This window comes from Poecilia reticulata, chromosome 14 (assembly GCF_904066995.2).
Source record: "Poecilia reticulata chromosome 14, P_reticulata-male-v2, whole genome shotgun sequence".
NCBI lineage: Eukaryota > Metazoa > Chordata > Actinopteri > Cyprinodontiformes > Poeciliidae > Poecilia > Poecilia reticulata.
In genome coordinates this window covers 8,963,715-8,986,564 of record NC_088843.1, presented here as the reverse complement: position 1 = coordinate 8,986,564, position 22,850 = coordinate 8,963,715, and the positions used below count along the sequence as shown (strand labels likewise).

Genomic DNA, 22,850 nt, shown 5'->3' with positions numbered 1-22,850 from the left:
TCTTTCTGCTCCATGTGTTCTGAAAAAGTCATTCCCCAGGTAGATAACCTCCAGTGCACAGTAGGTTTAACCTTTTATTTTATTAAAGACACTGTTCAACATGACTGAGTATAAATCCTGCTTGAAAGAGGATCCCACACAATAAGTTCTATTATTTTCTCCCCTTTTTGCAATTGTGCATAGTTATGCACTACCCCACCTTGGTGTATCACGTAACAGCCCAATAAATGTACTAAAGTTTATAGGTGTAGCATAGAAATTGTAAATTGGTTAAGTAGGTTGTAGTAGCTTTACAAGTTGCTCAATGAAAGCAAATCAGTGGCTTCACCTTGCTTGCAAAAAGAGATGTGCAGCTATTGGACAAAAAGCAGTGCTCAGCCTGTTCAGTGCAACAGAGACGAGCTCCTAAGCAAAGATGACAGAACACTTAATGAAAAATGTTGAACGATAAAAGAATCAGAGTTATCTGGGAAAACAACCTACTCAAAATGTGACCCTGTGCCATTTACAGCATCTGCTGTATCCACAGCATAATTATAATGGATCTATATGGATGACGATTTCTGTTTATATAAACACAGCAGTTTAACTGACATTTATGTTAGACTACATGGCTACTTCCCTTAGTTAAAACAACCGCCTAGCCTACTTCTCATAAAGTAATTTCAGGACTTAATCAACTTAGTTAAAGCAATCTATATATATATATATATATATATATATATATATATATATATATATATATATATATATATATATATATACTTTTTTTTCTTTTCGGCGGTGTTCAAATTTTTTATGGTTGCTTTTCACAATTTAGAGTCAACATTTGCTTCCCATCTTTTATGGGTTTTTTTTATGGGTGCAAACAATTAATATTTCACATGCAAACAAAAAGTAAACAAAAGAACATATTTGCCTGACATTTAAAAAGAAACATCTGCAGAAAGGTTTTGCTGACATTATTTATGGATCATGTTGTTTTGTTGCTGTTGCTCCATTCTATGATGTAAACTTCAGGGAAGATTTGTTTTCCCTTTTTTTTTGCATTTGTAGGATGGAAAAACTGCTTCACAACAAGCCCACCACTCCTTCTCCTTACACTGCTGCAAACATGTCTGAAAGCTGTCATACAAAATGATGTGCTACATTTGCAGGTGTAATATTTGTCTCGCACTTCAATGTCATAAACACGATGTTTCTCCATAACCTTTCACAAGCTTTCAGGTCATGCGTTGGCTTCTTTTTCTTTTTGCTTCTATTTTTCTCTTATTTGCCTCATATTCTTGCCTTTGGCTGGTTGTTGAATCCTTTCATGATGAAGGAAGGATTTACATCTTTTATTTCCACAATATTAGATCAGAGATGTCATGGGACTAAAAGGATGAAAGGATTAAAAAATTTAAAATGACAGTAACAAAAATCTGGTGAAGAAAGGAAAGTCTGTGCTTCTCTCACACGCTAGCGCATTCAAAGCATCTCATTTTGTATTTTCGGTTTTATAGTTGTCCACATTCTACATTACAACAATGCAGGACAAGACAGGACTCCTGTATAAACATCGCATACAAGAGCAAAACAGCCAGACGATTTGATCTTAAAACCTCATGTCACACAGAAACATCAACAATGTTACACACAGTTAGCTGTTTCCCTTAATTAGCTGAAGGGAAGCTACATCTTTGTTTACATCTCACCAATACTGAGATGTAAATTTTATTAGCACTTTGGGATTTGCTATTGTATATTTCTGTGTGAAATGTTCATTCATCCGAGGTTTAAGCAAAATAACTTTTCTTTGTATGTGAAAAAAAAAATGCTTTTATTGCTGCAAACTATGTTTGCAAAACTAGTTCTAGAGGTTTTGCCATAATTTAACACTTTACAACCACAACCTACAATTTATTTAACTGGAATTATGTCTGATATATCAACTTTATAATATATCTACATAAAGTTGAGCATAGCTGTGAGGTGAAAGGAAAATAATGCATGACTTTCAAAAACAAATTCACAAATAAAACCTGAAAAGTCTGTCTTGCATTTTTATATTTTTCTTCTTCCACTCTGATACCCCTAAATCAAATCCAATACAACCCACTGGCCAAATGGCCTCATCAGTAAACAGAGTACACCTGTCTGTAATTTCAACTCAGTATAAACACACTGCTCAAAAAATAAAGGGAACACTTAAACACTTAAGTAAACACTAAAGTGTTCCCTTTATTTTTTTTGAGCAGTATATTTTGTTCTGAGAAGAGCTCAATGTTTGTCGGAGAGTATTACTGGATGGTTCCATCCACACAACCTGTTTTTCATCTCCTGCTGCGCTTGCTTTCCTTAAGTGGGCATGGATGCGCTGCTGTGGTGTCTGCACACCTGATCCTTATCTTCTCATCAGGTAGATGATATAAGTGCAGTAACCTCATGGTCACCTCTAGATGCCATTTTTGCTGCTGATCTCTAACTAGAACCTCCCACACAAACACCCAGAACTCCTCTGCAACTCTTTTCCACATGTATTTATATGAATTCCTTGGTCCTTATTTTTAAAGAATTATAAGACTAAAGGTTGCTCCTGATGACATTTTAGGAAAATTCAAATAATTTCTAGACAACCACTGAGTGTCTTAAGCAAGGACACTCAGTGGCGAAGCGATTGTCAGGAAAGCTATTCTAAATAAAATGGATAGTGCTGTGCCAGCAGCAGGCCCATCACCTCTGTCCGGTTTGGATTCCTTTTCTTCATTTTATGTTGTTTTGTCATCTCAAACAAGTTTATACAGGCAAATAGACATGGCTGAAAGCTGAACGTAATATCAAATAGATGACATTGTAAAATATGATAAGTCCTGACAAATCACTGTAATGATGATGTAAATAAGGTGCGGTTAAACATGTTGATGCCACGTGGTGATTAATTCAATTTTGCATAGTTTCATCATTATGACACTTATTAATCCATATTCAAAGATCGTTACATTTCTGTCAACTGTTTGGGGCACATTTGTCTTATTTTGTTTTGTGTATCAACCAATCACAGTCAAAACTAGACCTTTAGTGATCTATTTCAGAAAGGCTCAAGAAGAAAAAGCTACCATATCTTATTTTTTAAGACCGTGTAAAGTACGTGATTGGATATGACATTTGGTCTATGCTTCTTACCAGTTGGTGGCGGTAATGCTCCATTAGGTTTACCAATCGTCATAAAGAAGTTGAAGAAGAAGAACCAAACCTCCCTAGAAGCAGCGTCACACCTAGCAACGGGATCGCCACCTAGCAACGGGATCACCCACGTCTCCTTATTAAGATGGGATTTTCTGTTGTCTCGTCGCCCAGGTCCTTTCAACAGCTGACTCTTAGACTACGTTGACACTGCAGGTCTTATTTTTTTGTGAAATCTGATTTTGTTTTTCTTTATGCGTGGTCGTTCACATTTTTAAATATATGCGACTTGCATGTGAACTGCAAACGATCTGTGTCCGCATGCGCGGTAGAGGGTGCAATAACGTCACACATAGCGTGCTCAGTGTTTTGCCGTAAAAAAAGTAAAGTGCTGTGTTTGCGTAGGTAGCCGTGGATGCTAATGGTGGAGCTTATCTTACGATTTTGAAGTTGTTGGACCGGAGCCAGCACATTAACTTAATTCTCAATAGTTGTTAGTTTTTTTTTTCCCGCGTGCGTGAAGAGTGCAAAACAGTGACGTCACGTTCAGGTCGGATCAATGGGATCTGGCTGTACAGACTCAGGTCACATTTGAAAAGATCAGATATGCATCGCATTTAGAACCACAGATCCAAGAGCTCTGGGTTGCATTAGAAAAAATCCGATCTGTGTTGTTCAGACTGGATAACAACAGTCTGAACTGTTAAGGCAAAAAAACAGAGGCAAAAAAAAAAAAAAAAAAATCGGATTTGGGTCTTTTCACTTAGGCTGCAGTATGAACGTAGCCTTAAATTAGGACTTATCGGGCAAATATAGGAACTCTCTGAGAATCGTTCAGAATTCGGGCCGTGGTTTCCCTCCATTGTCTGCAGCAAATGCTCACCTCTAGTCACCGAGCATTCTGTGCATCAACCTGCAAAGCACCTTCTGGACACAAACCTGGACTAACACACCAGGTTTGCAACAAATACTGAAAGCATTTGTTGCAACCATTCAAGACCAATCAGCACTTCACCCTTCTGTGATAAATAGAAACAAGTTAGGCAATTTTCTAATCAACAACTCAGATTGTATTTACCTTTGGCCTGTGCTAACTCTGCTCTTCCTCTTACAAGAAAAATCAACATGACATCATAACCTATACAAGTCAAAAATAAATCTTTTAAATATAACATGAAGACCATGGAACACACAAAGTATCGCAGGGATAACGCTGTGCTTAAGGCAGGGTTGGGTAACTCTGGAGGTGTTGTCTAGATCTGGTAGAAGAATGTGTCAGCAAGACAGCTGTGGACTCAGTTTACACATCTGACCTTCAGTGGCAAGAAGAAAGCAATCAAACTCTTTGACCTACATGTAGAAAGCACAATGTGTGACAGACACATCACCCTGCCACCAGCGCAAAATTTGTTGGTGGTAGCATTATGATGTGAAGATAATATTTTCCGGCAGAGCAACTGAAGCCAGTCAAATGTTATGAGCAGATGGATGGAAGCTAAACACAAACACATAAAAGAAAACCTGTTAAGGGCAGCAAAAAGTTTAGAACTGGTTCACTATGGGCAACAACCTGAAACGCATAACCAGAAATATTCGTGTGCCAGAGTGGCTCAGTCAAACTCTTGTACTGCCACTCTGAATGAGTTGGACCTAATTTGCAAAGCTGAGAAATGCCTCTAAACTCCTGCAATTACAGTAAAATATTCACTCAGAGGAGCTTATTACACAAGTAAGTCATGCTGTTCTTTAAAAAAAAATGTTCAAATCATGCATTATTTTAACCATCACATAAATGCTCTCTGTCGCACATGAGGTTGTAACACCTCAACTTGTATACAAGCTTGAGGGGAAATCAATATATTTGTAAAACATTTTTCTCTGGTGGCGAATTGCAGAACATTTCATCTAGATGGGCTTGTGTTGCAGCATGTTTAACTCGAGTCAAAGGCTTTATTTTGTCTGTGTTTGGATGGATGGAGAGCAGTAGGAATACTGTCACCTGCTGGTGCATAAGGTAATCTCACAATGAAAGCCAGGTTTTGCTCTGTAGCAGACTGTGGAGCAGCACCAGCAGCTGCACCTGTTAGAAGTGAGCATTATCAACTAATTACATTTACAAATTAACATAGAGATGTAGAGTAATCACCAGCTACAGATGTTCTCCCTTATTTGTACATGTGTGGTTTAAGTTCATCCAGTTTCTAACAGTAATAAAATTTTTTTCCCCTGTAACAATAAAACAATTATACAGATTATAGTTAAAATTCATGAATTAATTTGGTTTGTCTGACTTTTGCATTACATTGTCATTCCTCTGATGCTTTTTCATCTTGGATGGATCGTTTCTTTCATGTTTCTGTTTTTATGTGTTTTTGTCTAGATATATTCCCCCATGTTTCCCTGAAGTGTTTGCATTCATTCACCAGCCACTTTATAGGTGCACCTGTTCAGCTGCTTGTTAACACATAACAAACTATCCACTTAGCATGGTAGCAAGTAATTGTATTTAAGCGTCTACACATGGTGAAGACAACTTGCCGAAGTTTAAACATAGCGTCAGAAAGGGAAGAAACAGGATTTAGGTGTCTTTGGATGTGGCTGGGTTGTTTGGTCCCAGAACAGCAGCTGTGGGTATTACAGGAGCTGCTGATCTGCTGGCATTTAACACGCAACCAGCTCACGTTTACAGAGAATGACCTGAAAAACAAATTGTGCAGATAAAAGCACCTGCTTGATGTAAGTGTTCAGAGAAGAATGAACAGTCTGGTTCAAGATGATAGAATAGCAACCGTAACTCAAATTGCTACTCATTATAACTAAGGTATGCAGAATGCCATCTCTGAACATGCAACGTGAAGGTGTGTGCTCAGGAATATTTCAGAAACCTTAAGTGGTGTGAGTAAGCAAAGTTTTCCTATGACACAGTTTTATTAGTACCTGTGTTAATGCTGCCCTATAATTTTTATCAACTGTTCCTAGAGTTACTCAGACTCACTGTTTTTACGCCAGTAATCACCTCTCAATAATCACCTTCGCTGCTGATTTTTTTCTGTTTTCTTCCTGCCCCTTGTTGCTCCCGTGTGTGCTCTGAGAGCTGTTGTTTTTGTCTCTCCCATATTTGGATTTCCTTGCTGCACAAATTCTTCACAATAAGCTTTTCAGTTCTATTCCTATTAAAGTACCGCTGTGTATATTATGCCAAAGCTTCTTCGCTACATTGTTCTTATCAAAAAATCAAAACATAACTGTACTGAAAAAAGCTTTCAAATTTGAGGGAGTGTTTCCTGAGCATCGGCAAAATTTAAACCTTGGGAAAATTCACATTTGAAAATTTACTGAACCAGAGCTCTTCATCAGTGCTCCAGAGGTTTATTTGGACTGGTTGATTTACATTCCTAATACATCTACTTAGTTTTAGACTAACGTTCACACTGCAGACCTTAATACTCAATTCCGATTTTTTATTTTTTATTTGTGTGAAATCAGATTTTGTTTGTTCTTTTTTGTTGTTCACAAATTACAAACATGCGACTCTCGCGTGAACTGCAAACGACCTAGTGTCCCGCATGCGCAGCAGAGAGCGTGCTCTGTGTTATGCTAACTGGTTCGCGGAGGTAAACTTTTTTTTTTTTTTTTTTAAATGTCTGAACATTTATTAACAACCAACGTAATTCTTAACTGTACTATTCTAGCAGTTTCTCTTGACAGTTTTGTTTAAACACAGATACACACACACAAAAAAAACAACAACCGTGTAACTTAATTACACATAACAATATGCAGGACCACATACAAACTGCTTTTCTCTTAACAAAATAACACACTCTTATAGGAAACTTGAATGGGTGACAAAACAACAACAACGGTCCTTTAAAGATAGAAAAGGCAGTCGTCAAGCTTGACGTTGGGCTGCTTGTGAATGCTCTGCCCAACCAGGAAAGCCAGCTTATGGCCGTACTGGCAGGGAGCAGGAACACGGATGATTCCCTGCCAGTTGTAGTACATGTGCCAGAGCTTGTACGTGAGCCGCTGCATGTGGTCAGGCTTCAGTCCGCTGGTGTCGTAGACGACGTTGTAGTGAGTGGGTGAAACGCTTCCCGATCTGACAGACTGGCTCACGATGTAGAAGTCGTACCACTCTGGACGGGTGACCTCCGTGTCAATGACGGTACCCGGTGGTGGGTTGGTGAACTTGTCGCCGATTATGGTGAAAAACCTGCTGCTGATGCACTTCTTGACCACCACCACACTTAGCTTGGGCTCATAGTCAGATGATGGACTCCTTGATCGAGTCCATCATCTGAGCCACCTCGTAGTTGACGACACTTTGCAACTGGTCATCTCCTACTCCGTCCCGGTACACAATGATGCGAGATGGCAGGCAATTATTGAATTTCAGGTAGTCTTTCAGGGCCATTTTCAGTCCATCCATTATTTCCTGACCTTTGTGCTACAGGACACACTTTGAGTACCATCTGTTCATGGTCGGGTTGAGGCTTGCCACCAGAGCGCCAATGGACCGCTTCCCAGCAGACGTGTCATGGTAGCAGTCAATGCCCACAATCATCAGCTGTTTGAGAGGGATCTCCACACTCCACAGCTCTCCTCCCATTTTGCAGGCCATCTGCAGGGCGATCTTGGTTGCCACAGTTATGAGTGCCTGAGGTCGGCTGAGGGTACAGGCCACCACACACTGACTGGGAGTCGGACAGTCCAAACAAAGATACTTCTGAATGCTGTTGTACTTGTCCTTGTTGCTGTTGGGAAGGACAACCACCACCATTTGAGTCTGTTGTCCCACGTTGTGCTACAGAGCTTTGAGGAGAGACAGTTGATTGTCTTCAAACTCAATTATTATAGACCTTTGCATCCGGATGCCGATGGGCCCGGAGACTTTGTGCAGAGTTTGCAAGAGGGACTGCGCTTCGTTGCTGTTGCAGCGAGACTGGAACAAGAGCCAGTTGTCCAGTGGGGGAGCACTTATCACAGGTATCCCACGCATCTCTCTGGACCAGTCAGCTGATTGGGGGTTGTAATCATAGGATCTTGGTCCTTGGAAAATCCTCTCTCCTCCAAGGACTCTGCCCATCAGGTTCAGAAGTTTGCTAATGGTGAAGTATATCTTACGATTTTGAAGTTGTCTGATCTGAGCCAGCAAATGAACAACTTAATCATTATCGTCCATTATCGGTGGTTGTTCTTTTTTCCCCAGCTTGCGCTCAGAATAGTGACGTTTGTCGAGTATCAATGAAGTTTAGGTCGGATGGGATGAATGAGATCTGGCCAGATTCTGGTCATGTTTGAAAAGATCTATACGTATGGGATGTAGTGGCCTGCGTTGCATTCAAAAACATCCCATCGATGTTATTTAAACTGTCATAAAAAGGTCAGATACAGGTCGCATTTAAGGCAAAAAAAATAAATACGTCGGATTTGGGTAATTCAGACTGCTGTGTGAACATAGCTTTATTTCAATTTTGATTTCCAGAGAAGGTTTTAGAAGCCACAAACTCATAGGACAGTTTTTTTTTTTTTTTTGCTTTGTCAGTTTCATCTGTTGGTTTTGTTTTTTATTTTTTTAGATGATTAATAGACACCGCTGCAGATGTTCTTTCCTTTGCCCGGCGGTGTTCTGCTCTGCTCTAGTGTGGGGTTTTAAGGAGTATCCAGCCTTGTGAGACCAAAGTGACAATTGTCTACATACTTTGCACGAAGTTGAACTGTTCCCAGTGTGAATTGGATTTCCTCACAGCTGCTCTTTGTCATTGATTGTGTTTGTGGTGTTCTAAGCATCTTCAGACCATTACCTCCAGGATGAACTGGAGCAGTTAACAACTCCGTGTGAAGCAGAAGAGGGTCAAATCCTTGGAGTTTGGAGCCATGATTCCCAACATCAAAAGGATGGATTTCTCTCTCCAGGTAGGAATTATTTTCAACTTTGTCATAATTTAATATTGTAGAGGTCAAAAATGCAAAAACGACAAATCTGAGAGTGTGGTTAAGGATGATTTATTAACAAAACGAAACAAGAAACCAGCATGTGGACTACAGTATTATCCAATATTGTGTTACTGTTGTTTCATCAATAGTCATTTAATAAGAATCATGAGATCCCAGACCCAAGTAGATGAAAAATTTTTCAAAAACATTCTCACCATAGACGTCCGATTCTGCAACTTCACTTACAAGTTGCCTACATTTCTTTTTCTGTGCCACATTCCAATCAGAGTCTCATTGACAGCAATATTACAATCTTCTTTTTATAAAATGTAATTTTACAAAAATGAAAAATGATCTCTTATTCTAAATTAATTTGACATGGAACTAGAACGTACGCTCTTTACGGTCAAAATATTTCTTTCACCTCTTATAACGATTACCTATATATTTCTTTTGTATTTAGAATCATTTTCAGAATAAAAATACATATACCTTTTTGCTTTGAAAAGTGTGCTCACTGGAAAAGTAACTTGTCATAGAGAGTGATTTGGGAATGAATGACAGGCAAGATTTATGAAAGACCTTGAAAATGTGGCTGCCAAGCTGAATGCAGCAGTCACTAATTGTTTCATTCACACCTGGGATTGTCTCACTGAAGTGACAAAATACTGTCAGTGAAAGTAATTATCGATTTTCTGACTTTCTCCATGATATTTCATATTTTGACAAGCAATACTGATGCAACAACCATCATGAGATCAACAATCGACCTGTTATGCGTTTATTATTCGATGCTTTTAGGTCATTAGGCAGTCACCTCTGGCGTCTCCGCTTCCTTGTTTTCTTGCACCTCGCCCCTCATATCAGTAAGCTATCTGTTTAGAGTTCAGTCTCGACTATAGAAGCCACAAAAGTCTTGTAAGCTGTTGTCTGAGTGTTCTTTGTTCTTGTTCTGCGGCTGAATCCCAGATAGAATGCTCAATAACGTGCGTGCTTTACTTAGGTCCTGAGGGCTTTCTCCTAATATGGGCCTTTCAATATTTTATTGCAAAAAGTAGCTCTCTGCACCGCAGATAAGCACCCCTATTTCCTCGACGAGGCTGCAGAGCTTCACTCTGTCTTACATTGGAACAAAAATCAATAATTGGCCCAGACAGGGCACTAAAACACATACGCACACACATATCTGTTTGGTAAAGTGTTTTTGAGGTAGAAATTACATAGATGTTCCAAAACGAAAGCACTGGTTTCAAAAATACTCCAATACTGGAACAACAGCTGTGTGATTAAAGCCAACTGTGACATGGTGTGGTAAAGCAAAGCACCCATTCTGTCCAGTTTGTTCCTTGCTACATTGTTGATATTCTACTTGGCAGCTTTGGTTACAATTACACAACATTTTTGCTTTTAAACGGCACCGTAATAAAATCTGCTTTTGTGCCAGTAAGCAGCATAAAGCACATACAGTGACGAGGCACAATAAAATGCCTAAAACTGTGTAGATCCCAAAACAACCGCAGCACCCTCCACAAATGTTTACACTCCTGGTAAAGATGTGTGAAAGGCATTAAGCTGGATTCATCTGTTATTGCAGCATGATTTCACGCAGCACAAAAAAGCAGTTATTTTTTCTAAACGGTGAGGTTTTAGAGCCTTTTAATACCTCCCTCCTCTGTGTTTGCTTTTAAGATTAACTAGGATGTTCTACCAGCATTGATTGACACATTTCAAGCTATTTTAATGAACATTTCATTTGTTGCTCTTATTAGTATTATTATTTGTACATGTAATTTCTTCCAACCTCAAACTTTAATTGATCTTAATGGGATTTTATGTGACAGACCAAAACTAAGTAGTGCGTAATTGAGGAGTGGAAGTTAAATGATATATATATTTTTTTTACACATCCCTAAATCCAATCCAGAGCAAATATTTTCTTTTATTAGACACAAAGAGTTCACTTGATTAACAAATATATGGCACATTCTTCATATCTACCTCGTTTTACAATTATGCACTACTTTGTGTTCATCTATCACAAAAAAAATCTTTTTTTTTTTTTATTAAGTGCAAGGCACTTTTTTTTTTGACAAATCTGGGCAAGTAGCTGCTTTTTTCATAGCCATTTTCTAACTGAGTCATGTACATCTGGCGTCTCTGAATAGCATGTTCTCATGTGTTTCCTGTTTTGAAGGGTAGCTAAAAGAACTGGACCTCTTTTCCATGTCCTATTTATATTTCAGGACAGGACTTTGAAATTTACTTACCAAGTACCTTAAAATACACAATAAAAAGTAAAGTTACATTAAATTGTTAAGATGCAACAATTGGTTTATATATATACATATTTATATATATATAATTAAAGTGGATTTTTCTTAATGAAAGTACTTGAAGGTTGTATTTTTCTAGATTTTCCAGAAATTATGCTACTGCAGTAAAATAAGATCAGTTAAAAGCTTCTTTTTTTTCCTCATAGAGGTGCCAATGAATTTGGATGGTATTATAGTGCTATAGTTTTGGAAAAGTAGACATGGGTGGGTTACAACAGTATTTGTTATATTGTCTAGTGCTGAATGCTGGCAGCAGATCTACACTGGTAAAATCTGTAGATGCTTGGGATCAGTAAAGCTGCTTAAGCACCTTTTGCTTTTTTCATTGTCTCTTGAGCTGGTTGTGGCGTCGCAGTCGGTATTGAAGTAAGCAAGAAATATCTTGGCCTGGAATTATGGTGCTGATTATCCTATTTGCTACATTTCAACTTCAATGCTACAACTAAATCTTTGCCTGTTGTTTGGCGGCACAACATTGCATTGTCGATCACTTATTTGTGATATTAATCAGTGACTTCAACATCTTTGTCAATCTTTACTGAAACACATTTGGAGAAAGTAGTTCAACTTTATCATCTGAAAGATTTTGAACACCAGGACTGAAACTAGCATTCTAAGGATAAGAAGACAGAAAATTGATACCACTTCTGGTTTCTGTGCTAAACAAGGCCAGAAACTATGCAGGGGTGTCTAACCTCTGAAGTTTGAGCGTTCAAACGGGCCTTTGAAACGGTCACACCTCTGAAGTGGACTTTGTTTGAAATTCACCGCACATTTCCCACTATGTGACTGACAGGCAAATGTGTTGTGGAGACTATTCTTTTTATTCAGAACCAATTGGTGGGCTTTGCTGAGGTTTTTCTGTACCATATTTCTGGCAAAGTATTGTTATGACTTTTGACTCTTTTAATACAAGTACATAAAAGCTTGAAAACAATAACAGATTTGCATATTATAATTTATAATCCACAAAACTGCCTCTTTGTTGCTATTCTACAAAGAGGCAGTTCTACAGGGTCCAAATGCATTACCGGGTCTGACCAGTTACCATCCTGGTCAGAAGTTTACATACATTCACCATTGTTGTGACTGTAAAAAATAATTTGGAGCTTTTAATTATCCAATTAATCTGTTTTTAAGGTGACAGACAAAACAGTTTTTTTTTTTATGTGTTTTGGGATTATTGTCCTATTGGAACATTCAGTTATAGGCAGGCTTCAACACTCTGGCCTAAACTGTCAACCCCAATAAAAGGAAATTGGACATTTCACCTGGCTGCTGAGAGACCAATGCATACATTTAAAACAACTCTTTTCTAAAACGTTGACATTTGCAGCTGCCCACATGAACAAGCTGAATAGTTCCAGGTGAGGGTTTTTATTCGGCTGCTATTCCCTATGAGCCCACCTACTGAGGTTTCCAGAACCACAATGATCCCAGACATACTGTATATGTCTGCAACTAGTTAAAGGAAATGTATCTACAGTTAGCGGGGTTTATGTATATTTTTTAATCTACGTAGCAAACAAATGGTTTCAGTTGCAATGCTTAGCCCAAGCTGCATACCTAAATTTGGTTTTATTGTGGCGTCTACTCAGACATTACTAGTAAGTGCTACTTACTTCCTCACTTGGACTGAATTGTTTATCAAGCAAATCTAAGATTTTTGAGCATTTATTATTTATATATCGCCCTCAGATTCAAGATTGCTTTGACTTTTATCCGGAAGTAAAGTCTTCGACGTACCTCGGCTCTCTGGAACAGGCTTTTAGAGGTTTGCTCATCTGAGTCAACTGTCACTGATATGTCAAATAGTCTACACTCCCAGACAGAGCTGGTGCAAGGCACACGATATGAAATTTGACTTTTCAAAAACATTGACGTGCTTAAAATTTCTCATAGCAAAAACAAATGCTTTTAGCGTTCCATCTGGTTCCCTGATAGCTGTAACCTTTTGAGTCTAAGCCCAAAATGGAAAAGCATCAACATTTTCATGTTGATGCTTTTCAACATGAAAAGCTGAGATGAAAATGAAGTGCTAGAAAGGACAGCGTGCACCTTCATAGAGTACAATTTAACCGCAAAGGACTCTACAAATTAAAACAGACAATTTAAATGTCTTAAAAAATTTGAAAAAAATTAGCTCTTTAAAAAAACAACAAAGAAAAAGCTATTTTTTGAAGTGCTTGCTTAACATTTTGGCTTTGCCGGCAGAGCATCTCGGGGTTAACCTCTGAAAACGACACAAAGCTGTCACTGAAACAAGTTATTTTGATGGACTAACCATTGTTGAGAGCTGCTGTCAGCTCGACTAACTTTGTCTTTCTTTCCCTTCTCTTTTCTCCCTTCTACTCTTGTTTTAAAGCAAGCACCTTCTCATCACTTTGCTGTCTTCACTCTAATAAAGCAAAGCTATATTACTTGTGAATCCAAAACTGCTATTTAAGTCTCTTTAATTTATGATTCATGCACACAGTTTTTTGACCTGTGTTTATAAATACTGTTGATGTGGATTGTCTGTGTATAACAAATGTGCTAAAGTGAAGGTTCAAGGGGAAAAAATCAATTCAATGAAAAGAGGACATTTGTAGGCATATATATTGGTTTCTTTTAATTTGCCTGTGTGGCAAGAATTTTTTTGTACTTAATAGTAATACAGTAAATTTTATTTTGATTAAAAATGTGCATATTTTTAAAAGCAAAAGAAAGTTTTTATTTTATTTGTAATTAATTTTTTTTGTTGGTTGTCACTGTTTTCAGAATGTTTCATCTACACAGAAATGCAGAGAATGGCCCAAACCTTTTTTTTTACTCCCCCAGACCAACAAGTAGGATTATAAAATTGCTATAAAACAGGATTCAGCTTGGCTTTTAGCTGAAGGGAATAATTTATTATCAATTCATGTTTTCATAAGCTAGAAATTCATAATTTCTAACTTGGTGTCTATGGCTCTCAACTATTAAAGTCTATATTTATGCACTGCTATTGTATTGTACTTCTGTTAACACTTCAGTAATTGAATTTCTACTTTATTCATCAAATGTTATACTTACTGTATCATTAGTCTTTAAGATTTTATCACTTACCACTGCATTTCAATGTTCACTAGATTCCATACTGGTAATTTTTCACTACATGATTATTTCCTCAGTTAATCTATATGTGATTTTTTTTTTTTTTTTTTTTTTTTGCTTGACCGTTAGGCATATTTCAATAAACACTTCTCTCTAATTGTACCCTATATAAATGCCCATGCATGTGATTCTGTTTCTTTGCCTTCATAGTTACAGTTCTGTCACAGCAATGACACCAGTGTAATGTAAAGTTGTTTTAATTTCTGATTACCTTTTAATAATTTGCACTTTACAGTTTCAGGATTGTGTTAGCATGTATTTGTATGAGGACTTTTAACTTTCTTGTCTGTTTGAATTGTAATTTATTTATGTAGAACTTTTAATGTCTGCCGAAGAAAAACACATGAATGTAAGATTTTTATCCTTGGACTTGCTGAGAGGTTCATAGGAGTTGGGTTGTAAGGTCCACAGAGGGCTGACAAGTGTGGACCTGGAGGCATTCTGTGGAAGGTACTGTGGAGTAAGATGTTCCACAGTTCGTCCTGCTACGTTTCAAAGCGGGACATCTGAGTATGTCCCGCTTTGAAACGTCAGGGTTTCATCTCTTCATTTTGCAAATAATGTGTTTCCGTTGGTATTTTCAATCCATTACTTTCAACACACAAAGAGCTCTGATATCTGGGGGAAGGTTGAGACATTGATTATATATTGCAAAAGTAATAGTGGTCCATGTTTACTAATATATATCGATGGGTTGAAGTACAGACGCTGCTCTAGTGCATCGCGTCAGTACAGGCAGTTTAGGCATCAATTCAGTTTACCTCTTAGCCGTCTCCCTTAGGAGGTTTTCCCAGAATGTCCCACTGAGAGGGAAACCTCAGAGTAGACCTGGAACCTGCTGTGCAGTTCTGAAAACCATGTGGAGGGAGAGAAGGACAGAGTTTGTAATCATCCAAAAATGTGGATGAAATTGCTTGGGTTAGACATGCATCCATTATAATTCTGTTGCTTACTTTGAGTCTAAGAGCCTGGTCCCTGGTGAAGTTAATGTCGGAAATATTTATTTTTCTAAACCTCACATTCCTCATGTCATCCCTGCATATAATGTGAAAGGCAAGATCCAATGACGACTGAAGAACTTTGTATGCATTTGTCAGCGAGCAGCGTAAATTAGAGTGACTGATAGGAAATGAATGTAATTGATGCTGATCTGTTGAAAATAAAATCATTCGCAACAAATAAATTTCCCTTGAGTCATAAGGATTTTCCTGAGTGAAATTCCCAATTAGGCAGGCTGCTGTTGTAGGAACTGCATGGGGATCTATTGAGTTTAATGTGAGATAAAAAGGTTTTCATTGTTATGTCATGGTAAGCCAATTGAAACCAGATAAAAATCAGCAGAGTATGAAAATGGCTGAAATTTCATCTAGAGAGTGCAGACCCCCAAGTGCACGCAAAACAGAATCTGACGCTTGTAAAGAGGCAAAATATGGTTGAAATTTTGTTTAACAAATGTATGGACTTTAAACCCGGATCACTGCCAGGATTGAGTTTTACCATTTGACTATGAAAGAAATGTCATTTATTTTAGCATATAAAATCTTAAAAAGAAACCAACTAAAATTGAGAATGAACTGCAATTTGCACCTACCTACATGGACAAGTCAAATCTCTTGAGGACAAAAGAATTTGGAGAAAACAGGGTGACTTTTTTTTTTTCTTTTTGCCCTGAGGACATGAATCACAGATACAAGAGTTAAGGTGAGGCTTCAGTGATCCAGCTCTCATGCTGAGGCGTCTGTTGCTTGTGGAGCTCCTGCATTATGCAAAGTGACTGGTAAAATGAATTATTGTTACCTTCAGATTCCTAAACTTCAGCACAAATTAGCTGCGTGATAGTTGAAAGTTGGGTAAGAAAATTCTCCCAATCATATGTAATGAATAAAGTGACATTAGGCTTACTAAAAATGTACATGAATTAAAAAGAGACGTTTGTGTTCATCAATAATGTCTAGTGTGTTACCAGCTGAAATACAGATGCTTCTAGTTTTTTTTAATAGTATTCTAACCGGAAGCAGTTAAATGTTAGCTTTCGCCTGTTTAATGGAGGGATAAAAAGTTATCCACCCAAAAAAGGCAATAAGTGAGTAAAAAGTGGTGAGTCGTGGCTTGCACCTTGCTCAAGGGCACTTTAGCAGGATGAGAGGAGGACGTGGGGGGCTGATGGAGGGAGAGGAAACGGGAAACATGAGATGCCTCCTGTATCATGATACCTGATCATGGCAAATTAAAATACACCCGCTCACAAAGCAGCTAGGGGTTACGATCCCGCGTGGTATATTTATACGCAGTTTAATCCTCCATGGCAACGTTGATGTTGTAGTTTTGATGGGGGTGCAGGATTGGTCAACAGCAGTTGACCGCGCCCTCAACCTTATAAGCTACCTACTAAACTATTACCATCAAGTGTCGGGGGAGAGGGGGATGACGGCTCTGCTGCTGCTGCTGCTGCTGCCCTCAGTGCGGCGGAGGAGAGAAAGCATCTTTGTCTGCACAGAGCAGCTCTGCTGGGCTTCCCTGCCTGTCTGCTTTCATCTACACAGCAACATCTAAAGATAAGGGAGATTCTTTCTGAAAACGGGGTTCGCGGATTCATCTGCCGCATTCATCTCTGCTGAAATTTTCGGACTTTTCCTCCCCGTTTCCTTCTCTCTTCATCTTTCTCTCTCTCTCTCTCTCTCTCTCTCTCCATTGTGCTTTCCGGGTTTTTTTTTTTGTGTGTGTGTGTTTTTTTTTCTGTTGTCTTGCTGGAATAATCCAACCCTCCCTTCTGTATCCATGTGTCGGATCGCTGGATGATGCACAGGTAAATGACACCGCGCACCTCCTACACACAAACGACCTTACGGACGGAGGTAATTGCTTCTTTTTTTTTTTTTAAAGCATGCGGCAGCGGAAAGCCACGTTATACACGCCGTGTATTTGTGTTTAAAGCTGCGAGGCTGTGCTTCTTTTTTTTTCCTTCTTTCTTTCTTTCTCCTATGTCAGTGATTTGTTTTCTGTTTCAATTCGGGGGCTTCTCATTTACTTCTTCTTCGGTGTGTCTTTTGGAGATCTCAGTCTCTATGCAGGTAAAGGTGATCTGATTTCTGTCAGATGTTTGCATATATTTCCAGTCAGCTCAGCTGGGTGGAAGAGGACAGAGGTATGGCTTCAAAATCCCAGCACGGTTTTGCGGATGAGGTCGCCTAATTGCGTGCCGGAAGACATGCCCCGTGGTTGGGCTGTACATGCACCACATACTGTGGGGGCTTTTCCTTTGAATGCATACAGAAAACTGGCATGATTTCAACAGATCCCACGTACCAGGCTGACTGGTGAAGATGCTAAATATTTTATGGGGAGGAGGAGGGGGAAAAAAAGGAAAAAAAGTGAAGTTGAGGTGGTCTTTGAGTCATGCAGCAGGCAGGGCCCTTGTCTGTAAAATGCTCGAGGTAGCCCATTTATTATTGAGGGGGATTTTGTGCTATGTGCCAGAGGACCAGCTACTTTAAATAAAATAAAAACAGAAGGAATGAGAGAGGGAGCAGGGTGGAACAGTTGCAGCCAGTTCAGCTCTAAATATGATAACATTTGAGAAAAGTTGCTATTCCTTCCAGCGTTTATGGTTGCAAAAATCAAATTGTGTGGTTTGCATTTTAGGAGGTTGCTTGTGGTTCAAATTACAGCTTGTTCTCTATCTTCTTCGAAATACATTTGCTTTATTTAATTCTCGGTTCTAATTTACAACCCCGCACATTATAACTAGATTATTGTGACTGAGCAGAGGGAAACAGCTTATTTAATCACCACCTATTGTTTATGGGAAGGCACAAATTGTCATGGTGCACTGTTTGGATGTGACTTTCCTCCTCGCTGGTGTTTGTTTTTACTTTGTGTATCTTTTGTGTCTTGAATATTTTTTTTTATAGAACAGTAGTGACTCTGATCACAGCTTGATGTTTCCCCCTTAATAATTAGATTAATTTATCCAGAAACTGAGGGGAGGTGCCCAAGGGGGCTGCTGCCGCTCTTCTCAAAAGGAGTGTGGTTGCCCTCCTTGCACCTCCTGCAAACCAATTTGCTTTGCAAATTCAGCTCCACCTGTGATCTGATGCATACTGTTACTTGTCTTCGTCAAGTCGGAACAAAACATCCAGCTCGGGACATTAGGCAATAAACGAAGTTGGGTTCACAAGAACACAACAAGCTTTTTTTTTAAAGATATTATTAAGCAATAGTATTACTGGTAAAAAAAAAAAAAAATCCTTACTTTATATATTATTTATACAAATAGAGTAATCTCATAGTGTTTGAAGAATCTCTAATCTAGGTTGGATATTGAAAATGCTCCTTTTTGTGTTTTGACAAATAGAGCAAATATTTAATTGATGTCAAACTTAAATCTCTGCAGTGTAGAATTACCCACTTTTAGTTTTTTCAGTTCAAGTATTTTCGATTTTCAACTAGAGATGATTAAATATAGTCTTCAAAAAAGTGCAAATGCAAAGATCAGCTCTAAAGCAGATGCTAACTTTAGGATAGTTAGCAGCTCATAGTTATCCAGTCGCTGTATACTTCTATTGTGTACATGTAAGCTGTATTTTTCTGTTGGACTCTCCTTCAGTGCCTTTGGAAAATAGAGTTGTCGGTCAGCACAATGCAGTTTCTTTTTCTACCGAGTCAATATAACAACATCTGGTTACATCCCTAAATTGTTGACTCCAAATCAAATCAGAAACAGTTAAGATCAATTTAATCCTATACAAACTGTGTAATGGACCTTTAATTTAGCACCCATAGGAATCTCCGAAGCAGATGGGAAACATTGCGTCATTAGTGGCTGATGGCTTTGCACACACTGTAGTCTCACAGTGCTTACAAATCATTTGTGTCTTGTCTATAAGTCTTTCAATGTTTCTATACTGTGCACCCAAATGCTACCTGACCCATTGCCAGAAAGTAATGAGTGCTTTTGTCCCAAACGGAATAATTTTTTTAGTCGATTCTGGCAACAAGTAAACTCAAGAACTACGTCCTAGCTTACAAAAAAATAATAAATACATAAATACAATATATCCCACCATAAACACAAGAGGTTTGTCAAGGTTCAACAAAGTTTTAAACAGTTAATACATTTTTCAGTGCTGCCCCACCTGTTGCTGCGCATTGATGGTCAGCTGACACCCTGATGCTTTTCAGACACATAAGGCAAAGTCGATCTTCTGGAAATATTTTTAGATGCTGCATACTTTTTCCAGTGGTGAAAAGTATAGAGTATCATTGTGCCTAAGCTTCAAAACAATGATAAATATTATAATATTGCAACCAATATGTTTTACTATTTCAGCAGTAGCAGGAATAATTGCTAGTTTTCTGTTTTACATAACTATAAAATCGTTTTACACATCTTTGGTCAACGTTACCGTACCATTAGATTGTCCTACCTGCCCAGGCCTACTGGTTACTGGGGTCAAGCTTAAAGTACTGACATTCATATCATGTTCATAATAGTAGCTTACACTTACCTCACTAGATAAGGTCACATCCCAACAGCAACCACTAGATTGCGCTTTTGGAGACAGACTTCGTCTCGCTTTGATGAGAAATATCATGGCGTTTTAGTAGTGCAAGGACCTCAGGTTTCATTGAGTAGAATGACCAAAATAAATGATTTTGCAAAGAAAGAAAAGGCTGAGGGACCTCCAATATGTGACCCACATGTGTAGCCACTTTACCATGCAATCTGCCACCGCCTCGTCTCAAGACAGCACTTTTTTTTCCCCTTCACACTTTTAAATCCCAAAAGCTGTAGCGGACATACTTGAATAATGCTGGTCTAAAATATGTTGTTTGTTTTCCTAAACAAAAACTGCATGGGAAAAAAAAGGAAGTCGTGGGTTATACTCATTCAAAATGAGGAATTGCTAAGATCATAGTTAAAGACTTTGGTGAACTAAGCTTTAGTTGCATTCAGATTCTTAATGGATTGAGCAATCTTACAGCTTAGTACTACAATTCAGATTTTTAAATCAAATTTCAGCTTCGCTTTTACTCAATGTGTTAGAGCCAGGATTTCTCCCATTACTCAGTTGCTATTTTTTGGAGGGGGAGGAGCTTTCAGGGCCACACTTTCCACACTTGTGTGGCTATGATCTGACTCACAAGGCATCTGCTTTCATTACTGCCTCCAATAAAATGTGAGAGTTTGGGAAGGGTTGGGCGTTTAAGAAAGAGGGAAATTGTGTCGCTGCCGCCATCACAGCGACTTATCTAACACCAAGTCATTGGAATCATTTTTTTTTAATAATAATTTTGTAATATATTTTTTTCCCAAAGCTATTAGAATGTGGCAGATCACATAACTTCACTTTTATTTGGTTGAGCCTTTTTTCTCCTGAAGGTATTTGTTGTCTATTGGAATGAAACAGAAATGCAAAATCAAGAAATAACATAAAGCACCAGCTAGAACGCAGCGAGAGATGGGTGACTTGACCAAGGAGACTGCTTGAAATAACAAGAGGGCAAAGTTGACGTGGTGTGCGTGGATGTTTGTGCGTTTTTCATACATGTGTGTCACAGCTCAATGGCTTCAACATGCATTCTGGGGAAGCGGAAGGTTACAGATATTGTGTGGCATTGCAAATCGTGTCGCTTCCTCTTTATCATACCCCATCAAGGTCATACCCACAGACTGAAAGTGGTGGCCCTGGCCTTTTCCACTCCTGGCTCTGGCAGAGGAACGGGGCCCGCGGACCACTGTTGCTTCTAATCAGGGCTGACGCGTGACTCAGTTGCATGCCAGCTGCAGAGCCAAACAGGGATTATGTCCCTGGATGATGAAGACAAAAAAAAACAAAGGTCACTGTTGAGATCTTTGTCTCTCTACACCTTCGGGGAGCTCGAGTTATTTCATCATTTGTGCGCTATTTTCTAATGAACTTTGCACCACAGAATGGAACAAATAGTAGAAATAAAATAGAAATCTTTTACCCAGTACAAGTCATATAGCCAGAGGGCTGTATAGTTAGAGTTGTGACACCAGCAGCATAGTGTTGGTTAAATTATAATCTGGGTCATTGTGCCACTTGTTTCAAAGGGTAGAAACAAGGATTTAAAACATTGTTATGCACAGCCGAAAATCACAGGGCACGGACCCCCTGCCCTCTTTCCTGGGAAAACTGGAGCGTTATGCCACAAAGTATTTCACTGTAATTGTAACTATATCATTTTAAACCGTTCATTATGCATGTTAGGTGCATGTGGTAATTACAGATACAAAACAAGTCCTTTCAGAACTTTGAATGTTTTTTTTTTGTTTTTTTTCCCCTCTCCTACGCCTCAAAATGCTATATATGCTACAGCCCACTCAACTGACTGGAAGCGTGTCAGATGCTGCTGAGAACTAGTAAACAGATTTTTTTTGTAGTAGTAGTTAAAACAGGGCAGGATAAAAAAAAAAAAAAAAAAACTTTTCCCAGGCAGAATAAAATATGCACTTTGCCTTACCTTGCACTAGACGTATAATAAAACGTCTAACTTATGAGACAAAACATGTAAAGAAGATGCATGAAATTGGACTTGAGAAAACATGAGATGATGAGTATTTTTGTTGAAACAAAGAACCCAATTTTTTTTCACAAACATTTGTGTTGAATATATAGTAGAGCCCAAAGTTGGCTTGTGTATTTTTTGCACCTATCTAATCTAGGGTGCTCCTCTTGTATCAAAAACTACCTAAAATGCTTCCTTCTGTGTTTTTATAAATGGACTAAAGGTTTCATGTCTATTTTAAAGAATCTGTCTGCAAAGTTGAAATATCCAGTTCAGGTCTGAAAAACCTAGTTGTTTTTGATTTTGAACTTAAGCTGACCAAATGCAGTCCACACCAATTAAACACTGAAACATGCAAATGTGAAACAGATGCTAACTTAACAGTGAGCTAGTTGTGGTTTTCTTACTGCCTATCATCCTGTCACAGTGTTTTTTCCCCCTCTACTTTCATTTTAAATTTGTCCTTTATGCATATTAAATGTGTGGAAATTACTGATGCAAAACATGTCCTTTGAAAGCTTTGAAATTTCATATTGCTCTCCTATACTTCGCAATCATGAGGTGCAATATCTTACAACCCACTCACCTGACTTGGAAGATAATTATTGCTTAAAAGTCAGCATCAGGCATTTTTATTTTAGTTATTTATTCATTTTTGCACATTTCCCACTCAGAATAGACAAATGCTTTGCATTTAGTTTTCTCCATTAATGCTCCATTTGGGATATAATAATACATTCAGCT

General features: G+C 38.4%; 1 protein-coding gene and 1 pseudogene across 12 annotated transcripts in view; one reads left to right on the top strand and one right to left on the bottom strand.

The window, feature by feature from the left end:
- Positions 1-6,851: 6,851 nt before the first annotated feature.
- Positions 6,852-8,315, bottom strand: LOC103475681 (piwi-like protein 1 pseudogene; annotated as a pseudogene).
- Positions 8,316-9,065: 750 nt separating this feature from the next.
- Positions 9,066-22,850, top strand: part of nrxn2a (neurexin 2a) — a 182,094-nt gene continuing 168,309 nt past the window's right edge. For 3 of the 12 annotated variants that reach the window (XM_081615826.1, XM_081615822.1, XM_081615825.1), the window contains exon 1: positions 16,723-17,379. The gene's annotated coding sequence lies outside the window, so the exon portion shown is untranslated. Of the gene's footprint in view, positions 9,085-16,722; positions 17,429-17,625; positions 17,645-22,850 lie in introns of those variants that run through there. The other 9 variants (XM_081615824.1, XM_081615815.1, XM_081615817.1 and 6 more) reach the window with 8 other exon arrangements.